We start from the raw sequence: 13,399 nt of genomic DNA, 5'->3' as shown, positions 1-13,399 counted from the left end.
AAACTAAGCATAAGGGACATGCAGGCACGCCGTCAGCAGGGATTCTAGTGGTTCCTTGGTCATGCTATGCCTGATGTAGTGGTACAGAGCAGAGTAGATCTACTTTGAGGGTTGCTAGCTTTGGTTTCGTTGGAGTAGGCAGTCAATATTCCAGTCAACCGAGTGAGTTTTAGCCACTTCCATGCTAGACATTTTAAAAGACGTCAAGGGTAATTTTGACACCAGATCAGCTATTTTGCCAAAAATGTAAAACTTTTGCGTTGTAAATTCAAAAATGTAGCTGCTCTCCCAAACACAGACGGAAAAGAGGGAATAAAGATTTCCCGACTCATACTGTGTACAGATCTGTGAGCTAGACCTTTGTCACGGCATCCTCCTCCCCTACTTTAATGTCCAGTGCATCTTCCTAAATTTCATCCCACCGACTTCCCTGCCCGGCAGTAAGTCATGTAGTCTTAAATCAAGTCTTTCTTGAAAACATGTAGCCGGCAAGTGAACATGGAGCTGGAGAGTGCAGTGTACCATAGCTGGCACCTCTATTCTAGAAAATATATGGAAACTGTTGCCTCAGCATCCCACTCATCTCCCTGTCATTTGACCTTACCTCATAGTCTTATTTTTCTGCTGGCAAAGAATACCTCCTATCCAGCATCTTAAAGGCCGGAAAAATAAACAATTAAAAAGGGAAATATTATGTTAAACCGAAGCGGAATAGCCCTGGTTAAAATAAATGTATTCTACACTTCTACACAAACTCATGTTCGGTACCAGCTCCTAATCTTCCCGATGGCGCGAAATTATGAAACAAATATGCTGATGAGTTTCCATTATAAAGGTGGAATCCCTGTTACATATTCACGGCATTACTTACAATCATCCAGGTTGGGAACATGTTTATTTGGTGAGGGCACTTGGAGCCACTGAGCCAGAGCTAACCTAAGCTAGCTGATGCAGTCAATCAACCCTGAATGCTCCAGACTTAAACGAGCCAAGAGGCAGGCCAGTATATTTATCTCAGGAAAATGTATTAAGATGAGCAATGCTAAATATCCACCACTGTATTAATTAATTTTACTGCATCGTTTATTTTTTAATGGTGCATATTTTTTTATATATATATATTTGTTTATTGGCATTTATAGAAGTACAAACAAACATCAGTAAAGTTAAACAACAGTACCATGTTTAATGGTGCATATTAAAATGTATTTAAACCTATGCTTTTATCGCATGCTAATAAAAGTAGGATTAAACTTTATCTTACAGGACCGAACATGGCCTTCCCATCGGCAAAGAAATATTTAACAACCAAGGTGTCGGAAACGCTGACTCATGTACCTCAGGTGCACTTTGTACTATTCCAGGTTTTCTTGCTTGGTTACAGTGAAACTTTGGGCTTTACCTTTAAAGTCACCACACACCAGTGCAAGACTGAACATGACAAACATCAAATTCTGCGCAACAGTTAACCTTCGCTGAGTTAGGCTGGAAGGCCCCAAAAACATGTGCTGAAACAATATAGAACTCCACATTTCCAGGTTTTTATTTGATCCATGGGATATATATGTTTAACCACTTGGATGCCAATGCTTCTCTCTATAAAATGGTATGCTTTTTATCACATCTGGGGCACTTTTCTTAACTTTTTATGTCGAGCATTCGAGAGCTCTTGTATATACTTTAGTATATACTTATATAGGAGTATATACTTATATGTGTATGTACTTTGTGGGCTCTGGAGATCAGCCCTAGGACTTGTCTGCTGCCGCTTAGGGACTTTTTTTTTCTGTTCAACTGAATCTATTTAACTGTCTAAATAGAAATGGACCAGTAGAGGTCACTAAAATACCAGAATTGCTTTTTGCTGAGGGACTTTCTTTTTTTTTATTTTTCTTGTAACTGCCTCTATTTAACTTTCTTGATAAAAAACAACCAGCAGAGGTCAGTAAAATACCAGAATCACTTTAGCATTCCCTAGATTCCAGTCCATAGAAATGATCTTCCACGAGCACCCGTTGACAATAATATTTTTTTAACATCTTGTATTTTCAGTGATATGACCTCCATAGGCCCGGATTTTATATTGAAAACAGAGCTTTGGACAATACCATTTCCCACTGAAAGGCAACATTTGTCTCCATGTGTTCCCACATCTGGCGTGTCACGCAGTGGGGTGCTTACTTTCCATCCATGTTAAACAGTAGATGTTTCAGCACCCAGGCTAATGTGCTGCATAGCTAAATACATTTAAGGTCCCAAAGGCAAGACCAATTGTAAGGCTACCCAGGGTTTGTGATTTACTTTGGAATAAGCCAATTTCAAGCAGTTTGTTTTGATAAAATTGGAAAAATGTGCTGTGCAAGAAATGAGTGGGATTATGTCTAAAAATGTGCATTGACAAAAGATTTGCTGTTCCATGATCGCCAGCAACACAGTTTTTGTGGTCAGCATTTACTAGTTTCGGGGGTTCTATTTTTAATCCGGTTGGAAAAATAGAGTGAAATATATAAGTGAATTGAGAAATCAATATAGTTCTGAACATAAATCATAATTCTGAATTCACCATGAGAATCTTGCTCATGGTTTCCTAAAGAAAATATTAGCTGAAATAAAAAAATAGTGAATGTGAGAAAAGGAAAATAGGATAATTCTTTGTATTGAAAGCAGATCTGGGAAAGCAATATACCATTCCATCTGGTGGCAGAGATATACAGTGTTTGGAGTAATAACCAAGAAACTGCAATACCCAGAGCCACTGTTATATTCCGCTTTAGGTGTCCGTATAAAGGTCTTCCTGAAACATGTCCTTTTATAGGCACAATTCGCCACGACTTTATATAGGCATAGGATTCCAGTCCTTATTTAGGCATTAGCCATGCTATCCAAATACAGGCATGGTCACCTACATCCGTCCACCCCAACGAGTTCTTAGAAAACAGACCCTTAAACTGTTGGGAGTTTCCCTAGGCCAGGATTATTGATTTCTCCAAGAGCTCATTTATTATGCATGAACCGCTATACCCTAAGGGTTCATTCATGACGTCTTCCTCTGCCCGACTTTACGTCAATGCAAACATTTCTAAGCACCTTCCAGGTATAAATATACCTTCCCTTACCATGGCAAGCCACGGCTCGGCTGCAAGACTTGATACTGCTCGCCACGGCGGCAAGCAAGGAGGAGACCTCGACAAAGAGGATCCTGTGTCCAGGCCTGACGCACTGACAAGACGCTGTCATCTCTGCTCGCAGAGAATCCAGCTTCCAGTGGTCTGACTCCCTTCGCGAGGTGTTAGAGTTCGAGAACCGGATAGAGATTCCAACCTCTCTCATTCTTAAGGTATGAAGCTGACTAGAACATAGAGGGACTCTTGGCATACAATCGTCGTCAAAATACTCTTTATTCGATTTTTGTTAAAATCATAAAAGGCGTACAACAAACACAAATACAGTATTTAAAAACATCACTTAATCTCATTACAAAAAAGGGTTTTCTGCGTAATGATTACATTTCATCAGATTATTGCATGCGAAAGTACAAGTCTATTTACAAATATTAAAAGTATTCCTTTAAAAACCAGTTTGAGTTAAAACAGGTCAATCTGGGGTAGTCTTTTCTTCCTAGATCTAAATGCAGCGGTTAGATAGCAAGCAACACTAAACATGGTGTAAGAATCTGCTAACGTTTGGAGGAAGATTAAGGCTGGCCTTATTTGAGTAAAGCCCGCCGCTTTCAAGACAGGGAATAGATATTTCCTCCTTTCACTGCTGTAAAAATCACAAAAAAATATAAAATGGAGGGTATCTTGAATTGAAAAATTATCACATCCGCATGGCGGCCCATCATCAGGTTTTGACCACACCGGAAAATTTCCTAAAGAATAATGGATTAAATTCATCCTGAATTTAGTCAGTAGGAGTCTATGAAGAGGGTTAGTCACAGTTTTTAGGTAGAGTTCCATGGTGGGCGAAGTAGTTAAAACGATATGTGCCCTCACCATGGGTTTCCTCAATTCCAAATCTTCTCTATCCATACGAACCCTCTCCAGAAACATCTGCTTAATCCATCTGACATCCTCCCTCCTGATGTTAGATGGGTCATTAAAAAGTTCCGGTCTCCCTAGCATTAGTAAAGTAGATTTAATAAATTTTAGCCAGGGAATTCTCATGGCGTTATCCCTTGCAATGACGTCCTTGAGGATGGCATGGTTTAGCGTCAGCTCGGGATTCAACCACGTTTTGACCCAAAAAAGGAGGGGAGCTAATTTTAATTTATCAGAGATGTATGCTAAGCCTATTTCCTCATGGATAGAGAAGGTGGGTGTGGAATCTGGGACAGATAAAATATTCCTGATGATACCGTTTTCTACCCTCTGTATTTTTGCCGTCTCTGCATAGCCCCAAATCGCAGATCCATACATAGCGATTGGAACGCACTTACTGTTGTATATTTTAATCACAGCCTCCATTGGTTTAGCTCCCAGTCTTTTTGTAAAGGCCAGCAACGCTGATGAAGATCGTGCTAGGCTAAGACTTTTAGCTTTAACCTGGGAGACCCAGGACCCTCTTTGGTCAAAAAGGACTCCCAGGTAAGGAAAGACTGGGACCCTAGAAAGGATCTCCCCTTTGCAAATAAACGATTTTTTCTGCAACATATTTACTTTACGACCAATAATCATGGTGTGGGACTTGGAGACATTGATTTTCAAGTCTAGATTCTCCATAAAGGAACCAAAACGGTCCAGAAGAATCTGTAGGCTAATCCCTGTTCGTGCTATCAGGACGGCATCGTCCGCGTATAGGAGGGCTGGGATCTGAGCTCCGCCTACACGGGGAACATCTGCCAATCCTGTTTCTAGGTGTTTCCCCAGACCATTTATATAAATAGTAAAAAGAAGGGGGGCCAGGATACAACCCTGGCGCACCCCTTTTTCAGATTTAAAACTTTCCGTGCACCTTCCGTCCCTGGTGACTCTTATTTTTGCCTTGAGATCTTGATGTAACCTTGCCATAAAAGCCACCAAGGGCTCCTCTATGCCTAGCTCTAGTAGGATAGTCCATAGCTTGCTTCTATTCACCAGATCGAAGGCCGAGGAGAGGTCCATGAAGGCCAGGTAAACTGTCCCCTCCCCGGCCACCGTATACCTGGAGACTAGAAGGTGGAGGTTAGAACATTGTTCCAATGTCCCCCTATTCTCACGAAAGCCGTATTGGATATTCGAGAGTCCCCCATTCAGTTCTATATTTTCCCTTAGTTGATTCAAAAGGACTCTACCTAAGATTTTGAAAGTAGAGTCGATGAGGGAAATTGGGCGATAGCACCCGGGGTCCTCCCGATTTCCCTTCTTAAAAATGGGGACTATTATGGATGTTGCCCAAGTTTGAGGTAGGCATCCTTCGGCTGCTGCTCTGAATACTCTGGTCAAAACTTTACTCCAGAGTACTGGGCAATATTTAAAAAAGTCTGCCGGGACACCGTCCGGGCCTGGAGCCTTATTTTTTGTGGTATCCCTAATGGCTTTAAGGACCTGCTCTTCCGTAAATACCACTGTGGCTGCACCATAAGCCACCTCAGTGGTACTTGGGCAGACTAATGGTTCGCCCCCATAAATCTTGCTAAAATGCTGTACCCATTTCTCATCGGGAATTACACAATCTGTATTCAGGTTGTTCTCCCCTGTAAAAAAGGAGTGGTTGATGATTTCCCAGAACTGTTTACTATTTTTTAAAACATCTACATTGAGAAGATCGGTCCAAGCATTGTTCTTAATTTCATTTTTCCTTGCCCTCGCATTGGCTTTATAGGCCCGTCTTAGATGAGAGATTAGTTCTTTATCCCTTTTCTTGGCCTTAAGAGCCAGTTTCAGTTCTCTATGTGCCCTTGAGCATTTGCTATCAAACCATTTGTGGGGCTTTGGGGGGTACTTAGATTTAGGTTTTGTAAGATCCCTGACGGTTTGTGCACAGATACAATTAAAAGCTGCGACAACCTGAAGGTTCGAGGCAGTGTGATCTAGACAAGTTTCTATCGGTCCCTCAATTTTGGGAAGTAGGGTTTCCATAAACCGTTCCTCCATGGCCATACCCCATCTAAGTCGTCTGCCTTGATCACTGGGCACCGTCAAGGCGCAAACCCGGGGCTGATCCACCTGCCTGCGCCATAAGTCACTCCAGTGTATTGCAGCTGACAGAGGGTTATGATCACTATGGTGTGAGACCGTAACTTTATAGTCACTTGTCTTTGAAATTAAGCCTACAGACATAAATATGTAATCAATTATCGTCCCCTTAGTTGTACCTTTGTACGTGGGGACCTTCTCATTAATAGCAGTTTTAAATGATTCATATAAATTAAAATTGGCACACAATAAGTCAAGTGACTCCCCCATTTTGGTGTGTTCAAAGTGAGGAATGCAGGCTCCGGCAGGAGAATCTGCATCTAATGATTGACAAGGCAATTGACATTTGTGGCTGTTAAAATCGCCCATTAAAAATATTTCGAAGGGAGTATGTGAATTTTGACTGTATTTATTTATCAAGTTCGCCAAACAATGCACATGTTCGAATTCATTTGGTCCACCCCAGGCATTGTAAAAATTAATTACTAGTATGATACAGCTTGGGGAGACTGTCCATTCTATAGCTAGAATGTTTGGGGAACCTGAATTCAGTAGGTTAAAAGTTCCTACTAGATCTAATGAAAAAAATGTAATAAGCCCCCCTTTTGCTCTCCCCGCGTTACTGGGACTAGCGGGTATTGTAAAACTTAGGAAACCATCTAAGTTAAAGGAAAGTGAAGTGTCCCACGTTTCTTGCAGAGCTATGACCTTATGTTTAGAAATGTATTGGGTCCAAGTAAGGTCTGATCTTTTAGCTCTTATTCCTGCAACGTTCCAGGTCATAAATGTACATGGTAGGGAATTTACCCTCTCAGGCATGGCTATTATAGGTGATGTTAGGCGTAAAGGTAGTCAATCGTTGGTGTTCAAATCACTTAAAGGATTAAAACGATTAACCAAATCCATAATAGGACCTGTGTTATGGTACGTTGGTGGGTTTCGGCTCACTTTCCTAATTACAGTTTGCCACCCATTCACTGGTGGGACCGTAATTGGGGGGGGCATCCTATGTGAGTTAAAATGGGGCTGTGGGGGATAAAAGAAGCCTAAAGGGACTGCCCTGAGGCTATCACTTTCCTTAATATCTGATCCATCCCAGAACAGAGTACTCGGGCAATGGTCGTTATTAAAGTTTATCACCACACAATCACCTTTCACATTTTTAGCCCGTTTTCCCACCCATCCTACCCTTCTTGAGGCTATGATGCTAGAGGATGTATTTGAGTCACCACTGCTTAAATCATCACACCATTTTTTTGCTTTTCCAATAAGTGCGGAAGTTGACTCCTCCTCGCCTTCCCTTAGCGGGGTCACCCCTAGGAAAACAGCTACGTAGGGTACTACCGCAGGGGGCAGATTTAAATGAATCTTGCTTCCCAAGTAATTAGTTTCCCCTGATGTTAAGGGGACCACCTGTTGGGTAATAGGTATGGGTGGTTGGGGAGCCTGTAAACCTACTATATCTGATTCCATGGGCTCAGAGGTGGCCTCAGGTAGTGGTAGAGGTAGGTGTTGTGCTCTGTGACAATCTACGACCTTTTTATCACCAAGATGCAGGCTATCAATTTTTTTTGCTATATCATCTATCAGGACACATTTTTTTAACAAGCCATCGAGACATGTGTTCATAGTGTCTACTATGTCCTTTGCAATTCCCACTAAAAGGGGTTCAATCCGTTCCTCGAAAAGAGCCTCAATAAGGTCCTTTAGAGACTCCTCCATCCCATGAGTAGCTCGAGGGGGGGCCTCCCTCTTATTACGTTTTTTCGAGGATGATTTTAAAGTTCCCAAAGGGTCCGGATTTACAGTGGGAAGCAAAGTTTGGAATGCACAAGCTTGAGGTAGAGTGGAAACAGTGGCAGTTGTGGGTTTTGTTATGATGACGTCAGGCTCTAAAGGGATGGCTTGTGCTTCAGGTGATATAACTGAGGAGGGAGACTTAGCTATTAAACCCAGTTCTTGCTGTGCTGTAGCAATTTCTTTAGTTAAAGCCCCCACCGCAGAAGTAAGATAGGACAAAATGGAGTCAGATTGTTTTGCCACTTTAGCCTTTTTTCCACCATCGTCTATGGTAGCACCGCTTTTCCGCTTACCCATATTTGCAGGAGATGTACGATAGGTGGCCCAGCCCTGCCTAGTCTTGCCGTGGACTGCCGTAGACTGTCCCGCCCTTGTCCCGGGCTTCTCCCGGCGCCGACCGCGCGCGTCCCGCGGTGCGTGGGGCCCCGCGGCAGAAGTAGGCAGCGGCTGGCGCTTGTAGCGCGTCACCCTCGGCGACCTCCCGGTGCTTCTGGGGGATGTAGTTTCCCCTGGCCGTTTCCCTCACGGCGGCGATGTTCTTCTGTTCCGTGTAGCCGTTTCCCTCACGGCCCCGAAACTGCCTGCAGCAATGCACCCCGTAACAGGAGTGCTCCCTTTAGCATCAATGCTGCCCGCTCTGCAAGGGTGTCTCTTGGCATACAAACTATAGCATACCATACTATAGAATACAGCATCTACTCCTTACCTTGTCCTACACTTAGGCACACTGGGGTAGAACTAGTTAGAGAACGCATCGTATGAGTACTCGCATTTTTAGCCTATGTTAATTGTGTATATGAATATATGTGTCATTGCTAAAAGATAATGCTAGCGCAGTATTATTTCTTTCTACTGTTTACGCTGTACATAATATATCTTGCATACTGTCTTATGATTGTAACAGCACATATCTCTTACACGAGAAATAAGACTGTTCAATAAATCCTTTTATTGAAACGCCCGTCTACTCTTTCTGTGTAAGCTATGCAGAAACTAAGCATGCACCATTAGCTGAGTGAAACTGTTATCTATTGTTTTCACGATTCTGAGTGTTCCGATTCTAAAGGGAAACAAAGTTGTCATGTTTTTGCGGTTGCCAGAAACTACTCCCTTCTTGTTACACAAGGAGTTTCTAGTGGCCTCGGAGTTAGCTGGCACACAAAGTAGTTAAGTTTAATATTCTCGATAGCGGCATACTAACCTCAGTCCTATGCCAGAACTATAGTGTATATTATTCCAATGCGCCGAGCCTATTAGGGAAATAGGAACTACACTACACCACACCACCAAGCCCTATCTTACAGTGTTTCATTGTGTGCTGACCATGCACAACTTGATAATGAAAATTCGAAAGAATATACATTGGGTATTAATGAAAATTATGCACAAATGTTTGGAGTTTTAGAAAATATGTACTTGTCCAAGGGATGGGATGTTTGCGAAATATACTTCCTCTGTAAAATAAACTATCCCATTTGGTGCCTAGCAGTTATATGACAAATTCCAGAAGCGTTCTCATTATAGTGCAGTTTTAATAATAACCTCTCTGATTATGTTAGAGCTCATACTACACCAGGGCACAGATTCTAGCAAGGCTCAAATTTTGCCACTTTTCTGCATTTCTACAGGGTTTTGAGGTAGGTGGAATCCAGTAGTTCCAGGGTTGGAATGACCCGTGAGTCTGTGTACAACCAAAACTACGGAGTTTAAGGGTATTCAACAACTCTTGTCAATTCTCTCATACACTGTAAAGGGTTGGAAATGTACTTACACAGGGGCATTAGTAAAAAGTTTTACAGGGAGGGTAAAAGAAAAGGGGGTACAGGTAAAGTGAATTTGCAACTGTTCAGCAGTTTCTCACATGAGCAACTACATACAGGTATATTTGCTCATGCAAAAATGTAATTCACAAATGGTTGCTTGGAGTACGTTTTTCAACTCTACCTCTGTAAATTCTTGTGAATTCTTGAAAGCTGTAAAACCAGATACATGCAGGTGCATTTTTTTAATAGTATGTTTTAAAGAACCAGGCCCCTAATTTATTTTCATGTTGCTCATTTTTCAGATCTGAAGTTTGCAATGACTTTTTGAATTTACCAAAATTATACGCACAATATATTTCCTTGTAGGGCCTTTCAGCCAGCCCATTTAGACATTGGTCTCTTGAGGGATTTAAAATGTTCATCCGTCCTTTACAGCATGCACCAGTGGGTCAGTCCACTTTATTCAACACATAACTTCACAGTGAGCGACAACATTCAGCCCTTTTGCAAGGAACATATCCACAGACAAAGTAGTGCCGGGGTCTACTATGGCAATGTGTGCTTTCTGAGACAAAACATATTTTTGGCGTGTAGCCCTCTTTTTATTTATTTATTTCAAATTGCAGGTTGCTGGCCCTGCAGCTTCCCAAACAGTGTTTTTGCAAACACCATCACACTACAAAACTAACATTGATTAAGCAAAAAGTCTGACATCCGACGCAGACTTATTGACTTTGGCAACGCTTGTTTTAATCTTGGCATGCATCAAAAATGATTTAATAAATGATGCCTCAGAGTTATGTTTTATAAAGTTGCACACGTGTTTAGCAATTTTTTTTAATCACATAAATGTTGTGGTGGACATTTTACACTGGAAGCAAACATTAATACAAAAAAGAAAAAGAGAGAAAAAATCAGTTAACTAGGTGATATCGTTTCCACACACTATCATTTGTGCGCTGTACACTTTTATCAGTAAAACGGTATGTCTGTGCATTGGACATGGAGCTCTATCTAGTAGCCACAATTAGTACTGTAAACTACTTTGTTTAAGCTGGCTTTCTTTCTGCAGGCCCTTTTTAGTTCTGCTTATAGATTCAACTTTTGGACATTATACTGACTTTTGAACCCACCATGGTCTTTTGTATTGTCGTGCATTGTGGTTTACCTCTATTGGTTGTGATTGTAATTATCTGTTTTACATATTGCCTGTACCACCCTTAGTTTTTCACGATACCCCCACTGTGATGTTTTGTATTGTCTTCCATTTTTTTTTCCTTTTTTTTTTCTATTGGCTGTAATTGTAATTATTATCTGTTTACATATTGCTAATTATTTATTGCCTGTACCACCCTTAACTTTTCCCTATATCCCCAATTGTCCCTCCCCTTATTATGTTTCCCTGACCCCAACCTGATCTCTGCTAAATTTGTAAACTTCAGCTCGCTCTACCTCTTTGTATTTCTCTCCCCAGCGTTACTCTGTTTGTTACACTTTCTGACCATATCTGTTTATACCTTCTCTCTTGCCTCCTATCGAGGCCCTCCACCATCCACTGGCTTCTGCTACTCCTTCCCTGACCCTCCCTCCTTCTCTTCGAGCTATAGCAAGTCTTTCCCTCCTTCCTCCCTCCCCCTCACCAAGGCGCCGTAATCTGAATCACCATGCCCCCTCTCGCACTCCCCTGCAATACATCTGGCCTCAGACTCAATCCACTGGGCTCGCCCATCACTAGATATGGCCTGAACTCATGGTCCATCGTCTACCCCCCTAATCTCTCCAAAAACGCCAAGAAAAACTTTAAACACAAACTACTCATCGGTCACCAGGAATCTCTTTTTGTCGATAACCACCAAAGCCTCTCCTCCATAATAAAAACCAACTACATTTTTTACTCCAAATGTCCCACCAAATGGAAAAGCATCTTCCTCCACCACCTCCCCATCACCAAATCATGTAAAATCCCGTATGGTTTTAAATTGTCCACATCCCATTCTCCTGCTTTTCTCTGCGAAATAGACATCTCCATCTTCAAATCCGGCAACATTCTCATCCAAGCTTCTGAAAATCACCTCTCCATCTTTGAACAACATTTTAGCACCTTTTCCTATCTACTTTCCATTACACCTCCAAACACTTCACCATCCCAACTGACTGACACCCTCTCCCCCTCCCTTTCCTTGTCCACAACCCCTCACCCTACAGACACTTCTACTACGTATGATATCTCTCAAACCCAATCCCCCAGTAATCCCCCTTTGTTAGCTCTCCCCTTATCTGGACACCCAAACAGCTAGTTCAGCCTCCCAAATGCTTTATATCCCTAATGTCTTCTCTCCACCCACCACCAGGCACCCCCCCGTCCTCACTGCCTACCCCCAGCTCCCTCCCCCCGCAGTTCCTATTATCAGACTGCCCGTCCCAATTTCTCCTCCCCCTTACTACCTTTCCTCCTTATCCAGGATGCTACTTCCCCTCTTTCCTCTCTTGACCCCTTACCACCTCAAAACAGCGATTATGACTCTTTGCACTCCCCTTCTGACCACACGGTCCTCTCTTCGTCAACCAACCTGAAAACGCCTCTCCATCCCTGCCCCAGCCTCCCAACTTGTACACTCCACAGACCACTTTCCTTGGACAAATCTAATACTACTCTTCTCCCCAACCCCTTCCCTCCCCCAGTCCCTATCACTCCTTTAACGCAGACTCTATCTAACACTGAAAACTATCTCCTTTCCTTGTCTTCTGAACTCTTCCAGCTCAGGAATGTTCTGAACTTGTCGTCCGAACTTTCTCAACTCAGGAAAGATTTTAACTCCCTCTCCTCTGAAATCCGCCACAACCACGTGACTTCCCCAAGTCTTGACTCACCAAACCCCTCCAAACTCCAACATTGGAGAATCATCCCCTGCTGCAACTGTTACCATAGGCCCCCGTGCCAAGTACCACCTCTCCCCCTCTGACCTCCCTGACCCTTGTAACTCTTACCTCCCTAACTATCCAATCGACCCGCTCCACCCCCATCCCTACCATTTCTGTGATCCTGGGGACGGGCAGAATCCCTTCCTCCCCCACCTACCCTAGACCCCCATAACAACTTACTGCTATCCAACCATGCCCTCCCCACTCCACCATCCCTTGGATCCTGGGGATGAGCAGAATCCCTTCCTCCCCCATCTTCCCCAGACCCCCACCACAACTCTCTGCCATCCAATCCTTCCCTCCCCCTATAAACAACCAGAAACCTCTCGCATGCATGCTAGTTAACTGCCGCCCACCTGTCCGACATGCGACAGAATTAGCTGAATTCATCCTCAGTGATGATATTGACGTCGCCTTTCTTACAGAAACTTGGCTCAACAACCACTCTACATCCATCCTTGACCTACTCTCCCTCCTCCGGTTACTCCATACTCAGAAAAGATAGACTAGATAGAATTGGAGGTGGTCTAGCTATCATCTTTAAAAACCAACTTCAACTTTCGCTTGTTAAGAACACCGACCCCATCACCTTTGAATACCTCGGTGCAGAACTTATAATGAAGGCCGCCCCTCCTATTCGCCTACATAATATCTACCATCCGCCTGGCGAATCCCTTCCCTGAGGAACTTTCCAACCTCCTCACCCAATCCTCACTTTCCAACTCTAAAATCTCTTCCTTGGAAACTTCAACCTCCACTGGAATGACATTAAAGACCCTGCAACTAATCTCCTCTTGA

The 13,399-nt window shown here is 42.9% G+C and overlaps 1 protein-coding gene across 4 annotated transcripts in view; it reads right to left on the bottom strand.

Annotated features, from left to right (window-relative positions):
• Positions 1-13,399, bottom strand: part of LOC146858425 (multidrug and toxin extrusion protein 2-like) — a 564,202-nt gene that overhangs the window by 451,938 nt on the left and 98,865 nt on the right. The window lies entirely within an intron of this gene.

Source organism: Triturus cristatus, chromosome 3_2, assembly GCF_964204655.1.
Source record: "Triturus cristatus chromosome 3_2, aTriCri1.1, whole genome shotgun sequence".
NCBI lineage: Eukaryota > Metazoa > Chordata > Amphibia > Caudata > Salamandridae > Triturus > Triturus cristatus.
The sequence above is the reverse complement of the archived record's forward strand: the minus strand, read 5'-3'. Positions and strand labels throughout refer to the sequence as shown.